Raw genomic sequence first — 14,811 nt, forward strand, 5'->3', positions numbered from 1 at the left:
AAGCTTGACCAAGTGACATATCTCAAGTAGAGATTTGTTTTCTTTAAAAACTCTTTAAATTATAATCTCCACTTACTAGGCCATTAAATTCATACATATCACAGTTCTTAAGGTCTAAATCACAACTATTCATAATAATTGCAATAATTACAATAATATGGACCTCTTGATATTTCAACTAACCTAGGTCACTCAACTTTTTTTCTGATACCCAAATAAACTGAGCCCTTCTTATCAGCTTTTGTGATGTTTTAAGAACCATTTCATAATTTAATCCATAATATCATAAGGAACGAAATTAATATTTTGAGCAAGTCTTCTGGTGATTTGGCAAAAAGTGGCCTCTAGATTGTTAATAAGCTTTTTAGTTTATTAAACCCAGTGCCCTAGTTTTCGATAACAAATGACCCATGTTTGACATCAACTGTGCTATAATTGGGACAAATGTTTTAACAAGATTTTATTATGATTTAGCATTTATTTTGTTGACTTTCAAGATATCGCAAGCTTTTTTTTATTTAACCTAGTGACCTAGTTTTTTTACCCAACATGACCCAGTTCTATCGATGGAATAAATGTTCTGACCAAGTTTCATACAGATTGTGCAATCAATGCAGCCTTTAGCCCTTTGCATGCTGTGAAATTTGTCGTCTGCTAAAATGTCGTCTGCTGAATTTCTAAAATAAGCATCAGAATAGCAAACAGTTTGGATCCTTATGAGACGTCACGTTCTGTGTCGTCTCATCTGGATCCCAACTGTTTGCAAAGGCCATCAAAATTCGGTTTCAGCACTAAAAGAGTAAGAGTTTTCATAAGGCAAACCTGGAGGATGCAAAACCAACAACAGACAAATGGCAATCACAAAAGCTAGGCATGATTATGAAGGCTGCATTGCCAATAAGTTCTAAAACAAAAACACAAATGCTGCTTATTTAATTTCTTTTAAAATACAACAACATTAAATCAGTTCTTTTGATTGAACACATGGTTAGTTGAGATATAATCAAGATGCAAGACTATTCATGAGTAGAAAATTTATTGTCTCGGGAGCATTTAGAAAAAGTTTAAAACAAGAGGGCCTGAAAGGCCCAAAGTCGCTCACCTGAGATAACAAGATATAATTGGGATAAATCTTCTGACCAAGTTTCACGAAGATCGGAAAATAAATGTGGCCTCTAGAGTGTTAATAAGATTTTACTATAGCTATATAAGGATAAATGCCCCGCCCCCTGGCAGCCATGTTTTTCAACCATCCGGCATCATTTTTTAACTTAACAAAATATTATTGGGATGAATTTTCTGACCAAGTTTCATGAAGATCGGACAGTAAATGTGGCCTCTAGAGTTCAAACAAGATTTTACTTTAGCCATATAAGGAAAAATGCCCTGCCCTTTGGAAGCCATTTTTTCAAGCAAACATAATTATTTTCAAATTCATCCAAGATACAATGTATTTCCCTTACCTTATGGTTTGCGCTCTGTGCGTCGTTCAGTCTGTCTGTCAGTCTGTCAGTCCGTCACACTTTTCTGGATCCGTCGATAACTTTAAAAGTTCTTCATATTTTTTTCATGAAACTTGAAACATGGACAGATGGTAATATGGAGATTATACACGACAATTCATTGTGTTCCTATGTCAAGAATTCTGGTTGCTAAGGCATAAATATATATATATATATATAATACTGACAATGGTGGAGTTTCACTGGTAGGGGACCATATTGCTTGGCAATCTCTTGTTCTGTTTGCAACTCATCAGAATCTTAGTGTTGAAAATGAAGCCTTTAAAACTTGAATATAGTAATAAAGGTCTTTAATTAACTGTAACTTTCTAAGGGACTAGAAACGCGTAAAAATACGTATGTAAGTGGTAAAAGGATAACCAAGATTGGTAAAAATTTGTTTGTATTTGAAAAGAACATTATTTTATTGAATATTTTTTTTTTCATTTTTATGAGTTGATAAAAGAGCTACTACCAAATTTGTGCACATACGTATTTCTGTCAATGTTTAGCCCAGCATTGTACCAGTGTTGTAATATTACAGGATTCTATAGAAGGACATAATTGTTTGTAAATACACGTATACTAGTATATGACTATCAGTTTCCTTATTAATGCTGATCATTAACTTTCCAGATAAATCTAAAAGGGAAGTTATAATCAATTCAATGTTTACATGTACATGTACATTAAGAAATTACGTCCGTGACATGGTTTTAAGATTGTTAATAAGTAGCGTATGATCAACAAGCAAGCTGTACTTATAATATTTTCCTGTTTAACGATTAAGGCTAAGTGGTCAGGGAGGGGTCTTGGTTTGATGGGTGCAGACTGTATTCAAGTCATGATATGCTCACATGTTTTAGCACTAAAACCATGTTGGTCACCTAGTGTGCAGTTATTAACATAGAAATAATAATTAAACCTTTCCCTCTCAGAAGCAAAGTGAAAATGGCTATGTGCAAACAGCATAAAACCAGAACAGCCTGCGAGTAACTCTTAGTCTTAGTCAGTTCAGGTTTTATGCTGTTTGCTGCTCATCAGTATCTAAGGATTGGAATTGAAGCCTGTAAATAAATTTAACTTAGGGTCTTAAATTGTAAAAAAATACGTTTCTAAGTGGTCAAGTGTTAAAACAATAAGTGAAAAATGTATCTTTTTTATTCTGGTATTTTTCGCTGGATCTTTTATGTTTAAACTGTTCAATGGGTGTGTAATGGGATTTAATTCAATTATTTGATTCTTGAAAACATTTCCTGAACTTTTGCAGTTCACAGATCTTTCTTGTAATATCTCTGCAGGTTCCTGTCTGATTTTCATGAAGCATTAAATTGTGCTCATTTCATCTATTGAACAGTAGGAATTGTATTAAATCTAGAATAATTCACGCTCTGTTACTGTGATATCTTATAACTTTTAGTTTAAACCTGTTTGTGTTTACTCTTTTCAAGTATAGCCAAAAAAACGGCCATGGACTTATTAAGTTATTTAAGTCATCAGTTGTGCTAAACAAATATGTGGAATTCTTATGTAGTTTTTCAAGAAAGGAGCAATTGTTTCAACGTTGCACAACATAAAAATGGAGGATTTTGGGCTTGGACTTTTTAATAAGCTATACTAAGATATACTGTTCACAAATGTGAAATACAATTAAATGTACTTAAATACATGACACATTGGCATAGAGCGACATAATTACATAAATACGTCACTGTATTATTAATCAGCATAGAGAAACGCTGCTATTTAAATACGCAACTATATGATAAATCTGCACAGAGCGACGCTGCTACTTAAATACGTAACTATATGATAAATCAGCACAGAGTGACGCTGCTACTTAAATACGTAACTATATGATATATAAGCACAGAGCTACGCTGCTACTTAAATATGCAACATTAGGATACATCAGCACAGAGCGACACTGCTACTTAATACGCAACTATATGGTAAGTCAGCAGAGAGCAACGCTGCTACTTAAATACGCAACGTAATGATAAATCAGCATAGAGCGACGCTGCTACTTAAATACGCAACTATATGATATATAAGCACAGAGTTACGCTGCTACTTAAATACGCAACTTAAGGATACATCAGCACAGAGCGACACTGCTACTTAATACGCAATTATATGGTTAGTCAGCAGAGAGCAACGCTGCTACTTAAATACGCAACTAAATGATAAATGAGAACAGAGCGACGCTGCTACTTAAATACGCAACTATATGATATATAAGCACAGAGCTACGCTGCTACTTAAATACGCAACTTAAGGATAAATCAGCACAAAGTGACGCTGCTACTTAAATACGCAACTATATGATATATAAGAACAGAGCTACGCTGCTTCTTAAATACGCAACTTAAGGATAAATCAGCACAGAGCGACGCTGCTACTTAAATACACAACTATATGATAAATCAGCACAGAGCGACGCTGCTACTTAAATACGCAACTATATAATATATATAAGCACAGAGCTACGCTGCTACTTAAATACGCAACTTAAGGATACATCAGCACAGAGCGACACTGCTACTAAATACGCAACTATATGATAAATCAGCACAAAGCTACACTGCTTCTTAAGCACACAACTATATGATAAATCAGCACAAAGCGACACTGCTTCTTAAGCACACAACTATATGATAAATCAGCACACATCGACACTGTTACTTAATACACAACTATATGATAAATCAGCACACATCGACACTGTTACTTAATACACAACTATATGATAAATCAGCACAGAGCGACACTGTTACTTAATACACAACTATATGATAAATCAGCACACATCGACACTGTTACTTAATACACAACTATATGATAAATCAGCACAAAGCGACACTGCTTCTTAAGCACACAACTATATGATAAATCAGCACACATCGACACTGTTACTTAATACAAAACTATATGATAAATCAGCACAGAGCGACACTGTTTCTAAAATACACAACTATAAAATAAATCAGCACACAGCGACACTGCTTCTTTTTTGTTATTCCATTTTTTTTCCATCGTTATATATTGATTACATAATTGCAGAACATATAATGTATGAAATACATTGTTTTTAATATATTTGTTTCACTTTTTTCTCGATATAATTATGATACAAAGCATCAGTGAAGACTATGGTTGGTGTGAATAAATATGTTTTAAGGTTCACCAACATGGAATAGAATCACAAAGTTACATAAAATATGAATAGAAACACAATAACCAAAAATAAGAAAAAGAAAAGTGTATGTTGCTTTTGGGTAGGTGCTTCTTAAACATACAACTATATGAGAAATCAGCACACAACGACACTGCTACTTAATACACAACAATATAATAAATCAGCACAGAGCTGCGCTGCTACTTAAAAACACAACTGCATGATAAATCAGCGCAGAGCGACACTGCTTTCAAATAGACAATTATACCATATATCAGCACAGAGCGACACTGCTACTTAAAAACACAACTATATGATCAATCAGCACAGACAGACACCGCTTCTTAAATACACAACTATGTGATAAATCAACATAGAGCGACACTGCTATTTAAATACACAACTAAATGATAAATCAGCACAGAGCTACGCTGCTTCGTAAGTACGCAACTATATGATAAATCAGTATAGAGCTTCACTGCTACTTGAATACACAACTAAATGATAAATCAGCACAGAGCTACGCTGCTTCTTAAATACGCATTTATATGATAAATCAGCAAAGAGCTTCACTGCTCTTGAATACACAACTAAATGATAAATCAGCACAGAGCTACGCTGCTTCGTAAGTACGCAACTATATGATAAATCAGCATAGAGCTTCACTGCTACTTGAATACGCATCTATATGAAAAATCAGCACAGAGCTACGCTGCTTCTTAAATACGCAACTATATGATAAATCAGCATAGAGCGACGCTTCTACTTAAACACGCAAGTATATGATATATCACCATTCAGCCACACTGCAACTTATATACGCAACTATATGATAAAACAGCGTATAGCGACACTGCTACTTAAATACGCAACTATGTAATAAATCAGCACAGAGCTACGCTGCTATTTAAATACACAACTATATGGTAAATCAGCATAAAGTGACACTGCTACTTAAATACACAACAATATATCAAATCAGCACAGAGCGACACTGCTAATAAAATACGCAACTATATGATTAATCAGAATAGAGCGACGCTGCTACTTACATACACAACAATATATCAAATCAGCACAAAGCGACACTGCTACTTAAATACACAACTATATGATAAATCAGCACATTGCGACGCTGCTACTAAAATACGCAACTATATGATAAGTCAGCACAGAGCGACACTGCTACTTAAATACGCAACTATATGATAAATCGAATAGAACGACGCTGCTACTTAAATACGCAACTATATAGAGAATACATGGTTGATGCCGAGATGGAGAAAGTTTATCCGGTGAGGCTTAGAAAAAGAAAATAGGGCGAGCTTTAGCGAATCCTATTTTTCTTTTTCGGGCCGAACCTGATTAACTTTCTCCATCTCGGCACCAACCATGTGTTCGATTAATCCTGCTTCATCCCGGTGACACATTTTATCAAAGACACATGATAAATTGACATAAAAATATAATTATTCTTGTCCTAAATTCATTAGGACCGAATAACTACCGATTGTGTCACGTAAAACATAGTTCAACATTAAACTGTTCCTTTTAATACTTTCCTATTGAAAATATGACAAGAAAATAAAAAACGATTCGAGAATGTGATATTTTTCTTCATTAAAATGAAAATTAAATGCAGCAGCAAAACAACAATTAAATTTCATTTACCTTAATGACAACTTTAATCAATTGCTTATACCAATAAATTTGCAACGATATACACATCCATTTTATGTTCTTCCATCCCTTTAACGGAATCCATTTTTGTTTTTCCATCTCTATTATCGAAATGTATTTTAAACCACACTATTTTTTCGGTAGCGTTTGTATCTAATGCTAACCATTCTGACCAAAAACCCGATTTACGAAATCGTAATCCTGTCGTAGCGAATTATTTTATTCCTATCGAAGTTAATACTTATGAATGACAAACACACAATCCAAAATATGTTTATGATTCGTTCGATGCTTTAAAATATTTAAAAAAAATACTGTTAAAACCACCACGTCAAAATTGTTGTCCCTAAAATCCTGAGAAAAACTAGATAGTACGTTTTGTCTGAGAAATGACGTCCCACTAGATACGTCATAAATTGCGTAATCAAGTACATTTTGGAAATGAAAATGATAAATACGGAAAGCTGGTTCGGTAATATATTTTAAAGACGAAAACAGGATGATATATAATATAACGATAATATTCAAGATGCGTCCCAATAAATTTAAAAGGTCAAATATTAGAACATGTTAATCGACGCGTAGGACTACATACTTACGGTTAGATCACGGTCACGTGATGTACTGCCGGATATCAACTAGTTTATCCGACCCTGCTTTATTTGGTCAATGTTTGCAACAGAGGCAGGATGAATGATAAATCAACATAGAGCGACACTGCTACTTAAATACGCAACTATGTAATTAATCAACATAAAGCGACACTGCTTCTTAAATACACAACTACAAATGTATATGATAATTCAGCATAGAGCGAAGTTGCTCCTTTAATTAGCAACTATATGATATATCAGCACAGAGCGACACTGCTTCATAAATACGCCTCTGAATGATATATCAGAATAGAGCGACACTGCTACATAAATACGCAACTTTATGATAAATCGCAAAAGAGCGACACTGCTACATAAATACGCAACTATATCATAAATCAACTTACGGCGACACTGCTACATTAATACGCAACTTAATAATAAATCAGCATAGAGCGACACTGCTACTTTAATACGCCACTTTTTGATAAATCAGCACAGAGCGACGCTGCTACTTAAATACACAACTATATGATAAATCAGCATAGAGCGACACTGCTACATAAATACGCAACTTATTAATAAATCAGCATAGAGCGACACTGCTACTTTAATACGCAACTTTATGATAAATCAGCACAGAGCGACGCTGCTACTTAAATACACAACTATATGATAAATCAGCATAGAGCGACACTGCAACATAAATACGCAACTTAATAATAAATCAACACAGAGCGACACTGCTACTTTAATACGCAATTTTATGATAAATCAGCACAGAGCGACGCTGCTACCTAAATACGCAACTATATGATAAATCAGCACAGAGTGACGCTGCTACTCAAATACAAAACTATATGATATATTCGCATTGAACGACGCTTCTGCATAAATACGCAACTATACAATAACCAGGTATTGAATGACGTTCTTACTTAAATTAAACAACCATGGAGCGAAGTTGCTATTTGAATGATTATATCGCTGTATAATAATCAACATAGAAGAAAGTACCAGTAAAACGTTGATCGTGAAACAAAAAAGGGTAATAGTTCTTTCCAACGGCACAACTTGAAACACGGTATGTCCACTTGTAATCCCCATTTTAAAGACAACTTAAAGTAATGTCACTACAGGAAATCACCTTATTTATAAGCACAAAACACATAACAAAAAACTTAACGAAAACGCTTAATGGATTTAAAGAAATAAAGCCATGATAAAACGGAACGCTATGTTGTATCTATGTCGTTCCTTAAAAACAGTAAGATAATATGATTACATAGCCATACTATGGCACAGTCACAACAGAAAAGATACATTGACAGTTATGCCATATAGGTTGCACTTAAATCGATTGCCTTCAAACCATTATTGAGGTCCTGCGTTAAATACATTTTGAGATTTGTGGATTGTTTTCCACCTGGTTAACACTTTTTAAAACAGTCGGCATACTAAACCCCGTTATTTTTCATTTCAGATGCCTAGCCGGCGAGACGAGGGCCTCGGCATACAGGGGTCATGGGATGAATATGCTGTTTGAAAGATGAACAACGCAACAATAGGGGCATCCGGAAAGCATGTCAACAAACGGGACTGTCGAATCGTAGAGTATTTGGTATATACGGTTCGTAAAGATGCCAAACACTCGTTCTACCCAGGAAACCTATTAGACTGATTGCCAAAAGGTTGGACTCCAAAATTCGAAGGGCGCTTGGGTGTTTTTCAAAGACAGTCGGCCTGACACCTAGTTCATATTCTTCAATAAAAGGAACTGTCTACTCATTAGACCAAACAAAATTTATACGACATGGGATGTAAAGGATTTGAATTAAATGGGCCCAAAACTGCTTTGTGAACAAAATAAGCTAACCAGGTACAGTCCTCTGGATACTCTCGAGTAATCACATGCCCCTGGCACCATGTCTCATGAAATGTCCATTCGACGAATTGCATGGTTCTTAAGGTGAAGTTAAATTACATGTTGAAATGTCATATCGTTCTTCTGATTATGCTGATATAGTTTTACTTCAAATCACACGGACACATCGCAGGTTATACTTGAAACCACACGGAAACGTTGCCATCTATTACTTCAAATCACAGGGGAAACATCGCAGGTTATACTTGAAATCACACGGAAACATTGCATCTTTTACTTCAAATCACACGGAAATATTGCATCTTTTACTTCAAATCACACGGAAACATTGCATCTTTTACTTCAAATCACACGGAAATATTGCATCATTTATTTCAAATGACACGAAAACAACGCATCTTTTACTTCAAATCACACGGAAACGTTGCATCTATTACTTAAAATCACAGGGAAACATCGCATCTTTTACTTCAAATCACACGAAAACATTGCATCTTTTACTTCAAATCACACGGAAACGTTTCATCTATTACTTCAAATCACAGGGAAACATCTCATGTTTCGATCAGGTAAATCGTGTATCGCATAATTGCTTTTGCAAACTACATTTAAAGCAGAGAAGAAAAAAATATGTATTTCAATCTGACACATCGTTGCTTATATTGCCGGTATAGTTGATGCACTTTCTCTTTCATTCACAGAGAACATCTGACAGGTTTCGGACTGTCATCACTTCGACACACTAGTACTCCATAATTAAGTAAATACGTTTAAACTGTAAGTAAATGCAATTATTGCATTTGTAAAAGTGATCAAGCAGCGTACAAAATACATAAAAAAGCAGTATTATCATTACTTGACATAGAGCGGTTGAACGAAATGCACGTTGTTGTTCAGTCGTTCACAGGACTTACTAAGTCGTTCTACATATTTTGTAAATAGTCCGAACGATTTACTAAGTCGCCATCCTATATCAATCGGAAAATCAGAAATATGTATCAAGGGAGCTTGGTATTTTACGATCGAGAAAATACCTGGATGTAATTGTTATTTCTGATTGGCTAGACGTTTCTTGTTTTCATTAACGTTACCCTTACATCATTACTATTTACGAGTCTGAACGACATTTTCATTCGGAAGCTACGGTCAAAGTTATGTCTTTGTTGATCTTGTTTTGTTTGTTACTTTACTATGCATTAAACTGTAACGATCGCATTATTTTCATTTAAGCAGAAAGGAACAATTCTTTGTTGATGTTGTTGTTGTTGTTGTGTTTTTGTTGTTGTATTTACCGACTTCGTTACATACGCAAAATATTACATGCACGATGTTTTCTGGAACACACGTTTTGAAGTTTGTAATGCTTATTCAAATTACTTCAATAATTTCAAATAATATGCAACATGAACTGCAGATTAATATCAAATACTGTTCTTTGACCCCTGCAGCTGTATATCCCAAACAGAGAGCACGAAGTAAAGCATGCATTACATACGAACACCAAAACAATCAGGGTCTTAGCTTTGCTTACACGAATGTGTGAGCCGAATTTAATAGGGCGTCTTTCGATGCATTCACCCCTCACTCCGAATTTTGTTTATTCATGGACTGTATACGATGCATTTTGGCTTATAATAAGTATAGAACTTATCAACATGTTGCTAAGATCATAAATGTTATTGCAACGTACTAAAATGATGTCTTCTAAATATTGAGAAATACTGTAATCAACATATTAAATCTTAAAACGTTATTGATTTGGTTCCGAAAATATGGCGAAAAAACAGAGTTTCATTGATGAATTATGTGGTGAGTGTTTGAAAGGTTCGACAATTTATAATATATCAATAAACTTAATATTGCACCACTTTAAAGTTTACCGCATTTCAATGTTCTTCGGTTAAAGACTTAATTTCAAGAAAAGAGGAGGATATTTCATATAATCTAGATGGCTTTTACTATCAGTCGTAAAAGAAAAGAGTATGATATTTCATAGAATCTAGATGACTTTAACTGTCAGTCGTACAAGAAAAGAGAATGATCAGTATTGGTTCAGGAGGATATTTCATAGAATCTGGATGGCTTTTACTATCAGTCGTACTGGTTCAGCGCCAGTTTGTGAAGCATGTTCCTCGCAAAATAATTTGTTTCAAAACCATGTGCGAGTTTCGCAAAGACGTAGCTTACGAACTTGACCAATATCAGGGCTCTCATTCAACAAATAATTCTCAAAGTAAAGACTCAGAAAAAATAATATTTATTCATTTACCAACCATGGCTTTAATTTTGAGTCTGAATGTTTTTATCCCCCTCTTTTTATCTCGTACTTCAATCAAAACATTTGATAAATGACATAAGCACCAGTGGTAGCCTGCATATGTGCAAACCCGGAAGCACTTTTCTTGGGTCAACGTATATTCTTCATTCTTAAGTCTCATAATGGGTGAATATGCATCAAGGGCTTTGTTCATTTAATCTCATCTTATAGTTATAGACTATTGAACATTGTATTCGTAAAGACTCTGAGAGAGAAAAAAACATCCAGTTAAATCACTGCATGAACTTGTTATTTTACTATTATTATTATTATTATTATTATTATTATTATTATTATTATTATTATTATTATTATTATTATTTTTATTATTATAATAATAATAATAATTATTATTATTATAATAATAATAATTATTATTATTATTATTATTATTATTATTATTATTATTATTATTATTATTATTATTTCCTTTGAAAAGTGTAAGCCGGGTTGGACAGGTACAGGTCGACATAGTCCTTACACTATACATGTATTGAAATAAATACCTATCAACTGAGATTGATCTGCCACGGATCGACAGGTTCAATCTGGGTATGCTGATAGTTTGATAACAGATGCACTTCGATACCAGATAACAACAAATGCCACGCGCGAGAGGTAAGTTCATCAGGTTTTTTTAAAGTTATATCATAAAGATTAGTTTTTAGACAAGGCGCATGGTCGAGTTTATAAATGGTGTATCCTTTTCTATTGCAAAGAAAAACATCACGGAAGAATGGTAGGTTTTTTCCCCCAAAATAGAAAATTCTGTCGGAAAACAGTATAAACTGGATGAACAGTAAACATTTCAACGAAATAAACTACTCAGAAATATTGCAAGAAATTGTTTGATATTCCAGAATGAAGAGTAATCAATGTGCTTCAAATACTGAAATTTTGATAGTATTCCATGAAATATAAACGAATATAGAGCAATTTTTAATAGGTGGTATTCATGAAGTTGCTGATACTTTGATTCCCGATATAGGGCACTTCGGATAACAGAGACTTTCAAAAAAATGGGCACTCTGATAACCGAGTTTTATCTTCTACCTGAAATGCATTTATGTATGTTATGGCTATTCTTACCAAACATTTTGAAGTACGAATCAATTTGAATTGTAAAGCCCGACACATTGGGAATCAATGTATAACGTAATTGCATACACATGCAAACAATAACCAATGGCAGTGTTCGTTTTCAAATATCGTATTACTATTAATTTATATAATTATTATTATAAGTGCACATTTTAAATAAGCTTCAAATGCTGATTTCTGATGTAATATATTTTAAGTGACGACCGAAAATAATTTTCTAAGTAATACATTTGTTTTTAAGTGGTAAATTGAGATTAAGAGAATTAAAATACATCGGATCATGTAGATCAACACGACTGTGTTCAATTGAACTTATAGCAGGACTCTAGATAAGGCGAGCAAGGGGTCTTAAAGCGGCCAATACACCTCATAAAATCCTTTGTCATTGGTGCTCATTAGAAACGCATCATGAAGACGATACTAATGCGTAGCCACACAATTTAAAAGAGATTAGAAAACTCCCTTTATAGTGTGCTCTACTTATAGAAAGAACTTCCCTTTACACGTCCCTTTCCCTGTTATTATCATATTCCAAAGGGATAAGAACATGTTTCGGTAATTCGTTTTTAATTTACGTCAGTACAAATTTGTATTTATTGCCTGCTTACTATAGCAGTATTCCACAGCGAATTCTGCATTTCTGATTCACTAAATAAAGTGTGTTATATCTGGTAAAAAGTGTCGAGTTATCTGCAATCGAAGTGCCCTTGTCTTTGAGATGATCGGTAAAAGAAGTTTCCATGAAAATTTGGCATCCGACTCTTAAACATTTGAATTTCCTCAAATACGTAATTAAACTAAAATTTAACATGTAACATTAATGGACATATTGATCTTTTATTTCGATTAGTTGGCACGTTCTTGATTTAAATGTATTTCCATGTATTTTTATTTTGTTGAAATACGTACTGATCATCGAATTCATGACAATTATCGATGAATTTTTTATCTCATTTTTTATAATCCAGTTTTTTTTTCAAGACTTTCTTGCTCCGCAATACGAAGTACTATACCATCAATCGACCAAACAATGTTACGTGTATGAAAACCAAATGATCAGAACGTAAATGCAAAAAGGCTGAAGAACTCAACTCTCGTGAGTGGCTTTTGTTGTTATCTGGTATCGAAGTGCCATCTGTTATCAAAGTATCCGCATACCCTGCGTGAGGTTTTTGACTAAAAACCAAGCTTGATATTATAAATAACGGATTTCATGAAGATTAAATGTGAGTACATGTAGCGCATATTTGTTTTATCATCAGAGTACTGAAATAATTCAAGGTCAAGGTCATTTTCAGAGTTCAGAGTATTGACGTAATCCAAATTCATAGTTAGGGAATTTTTAGACTCTGCTTATACAGTAGCAGGCGGGTCAACATGGATCTTGCAAGCGCAATAAAGAACACACAAAAATAAGAGCGTTTAACGAATTTAAGGTGCGGCAATGCTTATCGTTTTGTTGTTTGCTTACTAAAGTAAAAACAATTAACCATTAATGTTTAATGACCTACATGTGATAGTATATGTTCATTAAAAAGACAGGTCGGTATTATTTAGGTACAATAAGAGAATCGAAATGAACTGATACTAATCAGCTAAGTTTAATAGGACACAGATCATCATCAGAATACATGCCTGTTCAGCGCAAAACTGCTCTTACTTAATTCTTGAACAAACATGACTTTTATAAGTTTTGTATCTGCTTTGAATAGATACACAGTATTCAAAATTAATTTCAACAATTTAAAAACATTGGGGCCAAAACGGGCCAGTAGGCATTTTGTTCTAACTCAGTTGAGCTGTTTTGATCAGCGCAACACTGTTGCAAGTTGAGTTGGAACAGTGTTGCACATAAGACAATTGAATGGAACTACTGACATTTTCAGTGCAATACAGTCCCAGATTTAATATTTACAGTATGATTGGTGTGAAAAATGACATGATAGAAAAATAATTGTTATGTCTCTCTCTCTCTCTCTCTCTCTCTATATATATATAATATATATATATAGACATAACCTTTTTCTTAACCGTTATATACCATTAAAAATGGTATCTCATTACAATATTGGTAACAATAATAAAACTTATAATTTATAACAATACTCATAATAATAATTATATATAATAATTATTATTATTTGTATTATTATATTAATTATTATCATTACTATAATTATTATTAGTAGTATTGGCAGTATCTTGCTAGTCTGTCTACTTCTTCTTAATTACTGCTTAGAAATCAACAAAAACATTGGCCTACTGGTCTTAATTGCAAATATAAACATTTATTATAATTAAGATGATGGAACTCATTCAGTATAGTAGTCAAAGTGGTTTGGATGTTTCCTCGTTTTTCCGAAAAGTAATTTATTAAACAAACGGAAAATAAACGTGCACCACCTGCTGTCTATAGTTCGTAACTTGCATTTGGCTTAGTTGCATTCTGCCTGTTGCTAATTGCCGTCGTTAATGACGCAAGAGTGGCAAACCCGATTATTACTGATTTCATCATGACTGGTGCAGGTTCATCACGTTTGACAGTCATTAATCAG

At 33.8% G+C, this 14,811-nt stretch overlaps 1 protein-coding gene across 2 annotated transcripts in view; it reads right to left on the reverse strand.

Annotated features, from left to right (window-relative positions):
• Positions 1-14,811, reverse strand: part of LOC127854878 (phosphatidylinositol 5-phosphate 4-kinase type-2 alpha-like) — a 131,032-nt gene that overhangs the window by 21,818 nt on the left and 94,403 nt on the right. The gene's annotated exons all lie outside the window — the stretch shown is intronic.

This window comes from Dreissena polymorpha, chromosome 13 (assembly GCF_020536995.1).
Source record: "Dreissena polymorpha isolate Duluth1 chromosome 13, UMN_Dpol_1.0, whole genome shotgun sequence".
In the NCBI taxonomy this organism is placed as follows: domain Eukaryota; kingdom Metazoa; phylum Mollusca; class Bivalvia; order Myida; family Dreissenidae; genus Dreissena; species Dreissena polymorpha.